This window comes from Canis lupus, chromosome 15 (assembly GCF_011100685.1).
Source record: "Canis lupus familiaris isolate Mischka breed German Shepherd chromosome 15, alternate assembly UU_Cfam_GSD_1.0, whole genome shotgun sequence".
NCBI classification, from domain to species: Eukaryota; Metazoa; Chordata; class Mammalia; order Carnivora; family Canidae; genus Canis; species Canis lupus.
Genome location: NC_049236.1, coordinates 7,306,966 through 7,314,322, shown reverse-complemented (window position 1 = coordinate 7,314,322; position 7,357 = coordinate 7,306,966). Strand labels below are relative to the sequence as shown.

General features: G+C 58.7%; 1 long non-coding RNA gene across 1 annotated transcript; it reads right to left on the bottom strand.

Annotated features, from left to right (window-relative positions):
- Positions 1-2,413: 2,413 nt before the first annotated feature.
- LOC119869322 lies at positions 2,414-3,914 on the bottom strand. The gene is made up of 2 exons (XR_005369904.1): positions 3,860-3,914; positions 2,414-2,618 (listed from the first exon to the last, which is right to left on the bottom strand). It is a non-coding gene; the product is annotated as an uncharacterized LOC119869322 (long non-coding RNA).
- Between the last annotated feature and the right edge of the window lie 3,443 nt (positions 3,915-7,357).

Sequence of the window (7,357 nt, the reverse complement as noted above, 5' to 3'; positions counted from 1 at the left end):
GCGTTCCCTATTTAAATTGGTAATTTCCCCACAAGCACTCTCCCTGCCCATCCCGGGATTCTCAAGGTTAGCCGGGAAGGGGGAGCCGTAGGCATGCACCCAGGCCAGGACTCTTGTCCTCGGACCCCTCTGGCTCACAGAGAAACAGCCCGGACATTAGTGGTGAAGCCGGGCATGCGTGGGCCACCACGGGAGACTCCAGAATGACGGGCCCCCTCATCCAGGTGGATTTTAGGGGTGCTGATTCACCTTTCGTAGGCACAGACTTTTGGGAGGAAAGGGATAGAGCCTGGGCCAGGGCACCAGATAATCATAAAGGACTCAGAGCCAAGGCCACAGGACCAGGGGACAGCTGGGGTGGTGCCACAGGGTCAGAGACTCTAGGAGCTTCGGAGTCCACCCACCTCTACTCCCTTGGTCACAAGCCAGCCCAGCCCCCAGCAGGACCACAGAAAGCAAGAGCGAACCCCTGTCCCCTTTCCTTCCTGAATGGTCCTGAAACACGGGCCAACACTCGCACACACCCGGCCCCACGCGCACATGTAGGCACACGTGCATCTTGAGAGCTACACGCGTGTACAGAGACACACAGCCCTGCACCTCGATGTCGGGCATCTGACCCCCGAACCGGCGTGTTCACGTCCACGTCTAACACAGGGTCAGGCTGCCGTGCGTGCACAGCCGCCCAGGCGGCCTTGGTGCACACGTGCACACCGACACGTACAGGTCCCGCCGGCCTGTACGTGTGCTCCGTGTCTGACACGTGTAGTCGGATGCACATGAGGCTGAGGAGGGGAAAGCCGGGCCAGGAGCTAGACCCTGCTGGCCCAGGTTTCCAGGTGGCCCCAAGGAGCTGTGGCAAACTGGGGTTGGGGCAAGGGGGAGCCAGGTGTGGGGGAGCCTTCCTGGGCAAAACAGGGTCCCTGACTTCCGAGAGAACTGCAGGACCAGGAACCGCTTCCCGCCACCCAGGGAAGGCCTCACTACCAAAGGTGAAGCTGGATATTAGGGCCTCATCTCAGAGAAGAACAGGTGAAACCAGAGCACCAGCCACAGGGCTGAGGGCCCTGCAGTGAGGGGAGAACTGGAGCCCAGGAGTCCAGGCGCCCAGGGCCCCCCCCCCCCGGCTCCCAGATTCTGTATCCAGGGGGGCAGAGAGGGAACCAGGCCCTTCAGGTTGGGCTCCGCACTCAGAACCAGGTCGAGATGACTCGCCCTCCCCCACAAGCTGCCTGCAGGGCCCTGCCGCCGCAGCTCCGAGGCTCACGGACGCTTCCTGCTCCCTCTTCGGGCTGCGAGCCGCACACCTGAGAGGGATGGGCAGCAGGTGTCGGACTCGGTGCCCGGGGTGGATGTCTCCCCCCTCGTTCCTCCCCCAGACCCAGCACTGAGAAGAATCCCACAGAGCTTCACAGCCCACCTGCTGCTCCTTTCCAAACAGGCAGGTGTGAGAAAAGACGTGAGAATTCCGGGGGGGCGGGTGCCGCCAGCTGTCTGCAGCTGGGACTCCGCAGCTTCTGGCACAGTCTGCCGTGAGGAGGAGACGGGCAGGCGGAGCTTCGGAACCTCAGCGTCTCCCTTCACCCTGACTCTCTCTCTGCCTCCATATGGGCTCAGCACATCCCTCCACCTCCCTGCCTCCTAGAAAACTCTTATTTGACCTTCAAAGCCCCGTTCAGGTCTCCCCTGTCCTGCGCAATCTTTCCCGGGCCTGGCACGACTCCTTCTGTCCTCCGGGCCCCAGCGATGCCTGTGGGGGTTTCCATCCCACCCCCCGGCCCCCCATGGCTGTGGGCTCCCAGAGGGAAGGGGCCGGACCACCCCGGGCTCTGCTGCAACAGGTGCGGGACGAGCAGAGACACGCAGCAGTGGAGACACCAAGCTCGGGCATAAACCCGACCCGAGTCTGCGTCCCACCCCTGCGTCTTGGACTCGGGCTCAGGCGAGTCCTGTCGGGTGTCCGGGGGTCCGGGTTTCAGTGGGCGCCGGTGTGAAACAGGAGGAGTAAGCGGAGCAGCACAAGCTGCCCTGAGAATGGGGAGGGCAGCCCACTCCTGGGCCCGCTCACTGCCTTGGGGATCGTCCCACGCGCATCCACACGATCCATCCATCTGTTCTTCGCTGGAAGTCCCGACGGCGCCCCCGCTGCCCACCACCCTCCCCCCGGGAAATCTTCCCCAGCGAGTGAACGCGGGGAGCCCAGGTGCCCACTGCAGAGAAGATACCGCCTACTGTAGCCGCCACGGCTTCCGGGGGTTACCCAGCTTTGTTGGCTTGGGGGTTAGAAGGCCCCAAGTTCAGATCCCGACTCAAACCGTAAGGAGCTGTGTGCCCTCGGGGGAGGCCCTAAAACACTGCGCGGCTCTGAGATCTGCTGGCGACTCCGCGACTCAGACACTGACACGCGCGCAGATGATACAACAGGAACCTTGCTGGAGGGGAAGCAGGAGCGCTCCTCTCTCAGGGGACACCGCCGCACCCGACAGGTGAGAGGGCTCGTTGGGGCCAAGACGGGAGGCGAGGGCATTTCCAGCAGAAGGAACATCCGGTTAAACGGCCGGCGAATCCAAAGGACAAAGGGCAGCTCCGTGACTTGGACCACAGCGCGTGGAGGGGACCTGGAAACAAAGGCAGGGGCCAAGCTGGGGCAGAGCTGGGATGTTCTGCTAAGCGGTTCCTGGCACACGTCTCCGAGGACAGCAGCCCCTTTTCTAGAATGTGCCTGGCACCTATTTCAGAGGCTCAATAAATCTCTGTGGGAAAAACAAATACATGAGTCAGTGGCCCCAAGAGCCTGAGCCTCGGCCCTGCCCCTGCTGGGAGTCCGGTCCTGCTGGGAAGCGGCTGCCAGGCCCTGGACGGGTCACGTGGTCGCTCTGGGCCCTGTTTCTCCATCTGGACCTGGAAATGGGGCCTCACAGAGTCACCCCTGGCTCCCAGAGCTCAGGCCACTGCCCTTCCCTCCCTCCAGGCCGAGCCCCGTGGCCGAACCTCGCGTGGAAGTCGGACCCACCAGCGGGCCTGACGTCAGGGGAACAACTCCCACACCCCGCAGCCCACGGGGTCCAAAGGACTCCCTGTGATCCCTCTCCCGTCTCCCCACAAGCCAGACCCAGACACCCGCCACGTCTTGACAGGCTTCCCGCCAAGGTGCCTGAAGCTCCCCCGGCGGCTGGCTCAGCCCACCAGCCTTTGAACGGGAGACATCCTAAGCCCCCGGCAGCCAAGCGGGGAGACTTGAAAGGCCGTCGGGGCAGCGGTCAGCCCATCTTCCCAGGGTGCTGGACGCTCCCCCTAGGCCCCTCTCCAGGGAGGCCGCTGGAACCCAGGAGGCGGGGATCATGCGAAGTGCACCTGCAGCCGCCGGGCTGGGGAGGGGCCGCTCAGCGGGTCTCCTCGGGGCTGCGTCCTTGCACACCTAGGGGCCTGCTCTGCTCGGCTGAGCAGCATCGGAGCCTGGGCCTGGTTTATCTCAGGGCCCCGGGCCCCCAAACCGTGTCGGAGGCAGGCTGGTTCCCCTGCCCCCCGGCCGAGGACAGACCACCGCATTCGACCTTCAGTGAGGCCCCACCGCCCCGTGGGCCTGCGGCGACCCCGATTCCCTCCTGGACGGACGGACGTCCCACAGGACGGCTTACCATGCATCTTCAGTCCCATGCGTCCTCCACCCCCCCTGCTGTCCAAGAACAGCCCTGTCACCAAGTTTGTAACCCCGCACGCCCCCCCCTGCACCACAAGCCCCTCCCGAGCTGCCCCAGCGACCAACAAGCCCAAGGACCGCAGGCCCCCACCCCAACCCCATGGTGGCCCTAGCGCCAGGTCGGCAGATCTGGGTTCAAGTTCAGGCTCTGGCCCTTACCAGCTGCACGCCCTTGAGCCAGTCATCGTCTCTCCGCGGCTCGGCTCCTACATCTGCAAAGTGGAAATAACAGCGCTCACCCCAGAGGCAGGAGGGCTGTGGAACAGGATGCTGGTGCGGGCCCTTCCCTCGCTCGAGGATGCTGGGTAGACATGCAGGGTCCTAGGTGGGCTGAATCAGAACCTGCACTGATACCTTTAAAACACGACTCAAGTGGGGGCCCCAGGGTGGCTCAGGGGTGGAGCGTCTGCCCTCGGCTCAGGCCGTGACTCCCTGCATGGAGCCTGCTTCTCCCTCTGCCTGGGTCTCTGCCTCTCTCTGTGTGTCTCTCATGAATAAATAAAATCGATAAAATAATAAATAAAAAATTAATAATTAATAAAAATAAAAAGCAACTCAAGTGTTTCCTATGTAGAGACAGAACCACAACACCAGGCGAACCTCCAAATTTTATCTCATCTTCCTTGAGGAGAGAAATAATTTGACACTAATGGGTGGGGAGAATCCCCCTGCACCCACCTTTTCCCCCCCTCTCGCCTTCTCCAGGAGCCCAGCAGCCACGGAGTGACGTCTGGTGTCCTCCCCAGTTGTAACTCCCTCTACCCGCTGAGCCACATCCCCCCACTTGCTCGGGCCAGCAGGACGCACAGCTGGCATGGAACCCTGTTGAACACCGTGATGCGGGGCCACGGGGGACTGGAGAGGAGGCATGCAGTGCAGCCAAGGGAGGTGCCTAGTAAGGGGCGGGGACTGTTACCAGCGGCTCAAGAGATACTGCGGGGAGACACGGCCCAGGCCTCGCTACCAACTGGCTGCAGCGGGAAGAAGCCGGACAATCGGTGTGACGACGACACTGGGGACGTCCGTGACCGACCGGGTGGTGTGCAGATGCGGAATCATCCCAAGTGGAAAGTGATAGCTTCTGTCTCAGAACCCCACCCCTTCAGAGTCAGAATTCGAGCCGCACAGCTCCCGCCCGCGTGGGAGGCATGGCCTGGCGACAGGGTGACGCCGAGGTGCCTACGGGACCTCCAGCTAGAGACGTCCGGGGCCAATCCGGAGAGCTGTGAGGGCTTGAAGAGGTCTTGTGTCCTCCTCCCAGCTGCCCCGGACATGTGGCAGCAAGAGCCGGAGAAGTCACTGGAGCCTCCTTCAAGGCCCGGCAGGGTCCTTTGCAAGGTAAGTGCAGCAGAGGCGGCCCCCTTGGAGGCGTGTGGGCCCAACAGGCAGGGTGCCGGGCTCCTAATGACTGGAGGCCGAGGGGTCCCGTGACCCCAGCCACCCGACTAGCAATTCCCCCTCCGTGAGCTGAGCAGAGGCCGTGCCAACCAACCTGGGCAGGACGCTGGAGGGCCACTACCGTGTGACGAGGCGGGACCCCCCACCTCAGCGCTGCCCCACGTTCACCCCCACAGTCCTCCCTCCCACAGCACATTCAGGTCCCTGTATTCTTCCAGCATCCCTAATGGGCCAACGGGCCTCCACTTCCTCCACCATCCCAAACTAAGACTCTTATTTCCCTCTCTACTCCTGCTCCCCCTAGACTCCCCATGCACCCCCCTGGTCCCTGTAAGCCCAATTAAGACACACACACACACACACACAACTCCACAGTTCATTAAATACTGAGCACTTTGCATCGAGATAGATCACTCGGAGGTACACTGCATGAATGATACTATGGAATCATATTTTTGTACGCTCTAATTGTGTAAGTACGACTCATAATTCACTGTAGCTTTTCTGTGGTCATTGAGTAATGGATATTTATATCTTTTTTATGGAATTCAGAGACTAATATAACTAGTGTAAATGACACACAGAAGCTGAAGGCCTATCTCTTTTTCCGACACACAATAGCTAGAGCTACACTCTCCTGGCATTCACTCCCCGGGCAGAAAGCAACCCCTTGGGAACGTAGCACCCCGGTGTAAAAAGACGGTCTTCCCAGTTGCCATCTGCTCTATGATGCAGTTTCCAGGAATACACCATGGGGGGGGGGGGGGACTCCCTTTCCTCCAAAACTGACTCCTCCGGTGATTGTCAACCCGGATCAAAAAGCCTTAAAAATATACATTTTCTTTGACGCTGTAATTCTACTTCCAGAAACTTATTCTAAGGAAGACGTATGTGCAAGGGCGTTTGTGGAGAGCTGTTTAAAATAGCTACACATAAAAATGGAAAGAACCTAGATGTGATACACACACAGGGAGATGCTAAGGGAGCTACTAATGTCTCTCGGGCCGAACCCCCTTCCGTGTTCTGTTCCGTTGCTGGTCTGGGGAGTGCACGTACTTCACCTCCCAGGCCCCGCACTGGCTGGCCTCCCATTAAGTTCCAGGGTGGGGGAGGCACTTGAGAAGACTGGAAAGCCGGGCAAGAGGAGAAGGGACTGAGCTCCTGTTCCTTCTGTTCCTGCCAGCCTCACCCCGACCGCAGCTAGCTCCAGCGTCCCGCTGTTTCTGTGCTCCCAGACCAGGCTCCGCAGATTCCTCCAAGACATCAACATCTGATGGTGTCCTCCTCCGCGGTCTGAGCACCAAGGACCCTGCCCTGGACTCCCAGGTTCTGATTTCCCCCCATCTTTTCCTCCATTCCTCTAGCCCTACAGGGGACACCTGCTTCCTGCGGTTATTATCTCTGAGTTACCTCTGTGTCCCCTTCTTGCTCTATCTGCTTCCCAACGAGTACGTAGCCAATCGCCTCTATTAAATTCCCTCCGGGTGAAATACTTTGTGTGGTGTCTGATTTCCTAACTGGGTCCTGACTGATGTAGGTGCCACTTCACCCCCCGTCAAATGGAAAATGAATTTATAAATGTGACAATACCAAGGGTTATTTAGGATATGAAGGACAGGAATGTGTATACACTGCTGATGGGCTGTAACTTTATACAGTGGTCTGCCCCTTATCCCTGGCTTCTCTTTCCACGGCTTCAGTTGCCCACAGCCAACTGGCACCTGCCTGGAAGCAGATATATCCTAACGCTGTGTCAGCATGCCTACGTCATTCCCCTCACTTAATCTCATCATGTAGGCATTTTATGGTCTCCTCTCAACACGGGAAGAAGGGTAAATACAGTACAATATGATATTCTGAGAAAGAGCAAGAGATACCACATTCACATAACTTTTATTTCAGTAGGTTGTCATAATTGTTCTATTGATATTAGTTATTGTTCATCCCTTGCTATGTCTAATTTATAAATTAAAGTTTCTCATGGGTATGTATGTGCAGGAGAACACATAGTACATGTAGGTTTTGGTACTAGCTGTGGTTTCAGGCATCCGCTGGGGGTCTCGGAACACATCCCAGTAGAGAAGGGAGATTACTGTATGACCATGTCTGAGAGCAAGTCAGCAGGCACTATCTAGTAAAGCTAAAGATACATACACCCTCCAGCCCTGCTATTCGGTGCTGGGTATGACCTCTAAAGACATTCTTGCAGATGACGCATGAAGACGGCATCATTCCTTATTTGTACTACCAGCAGGACAT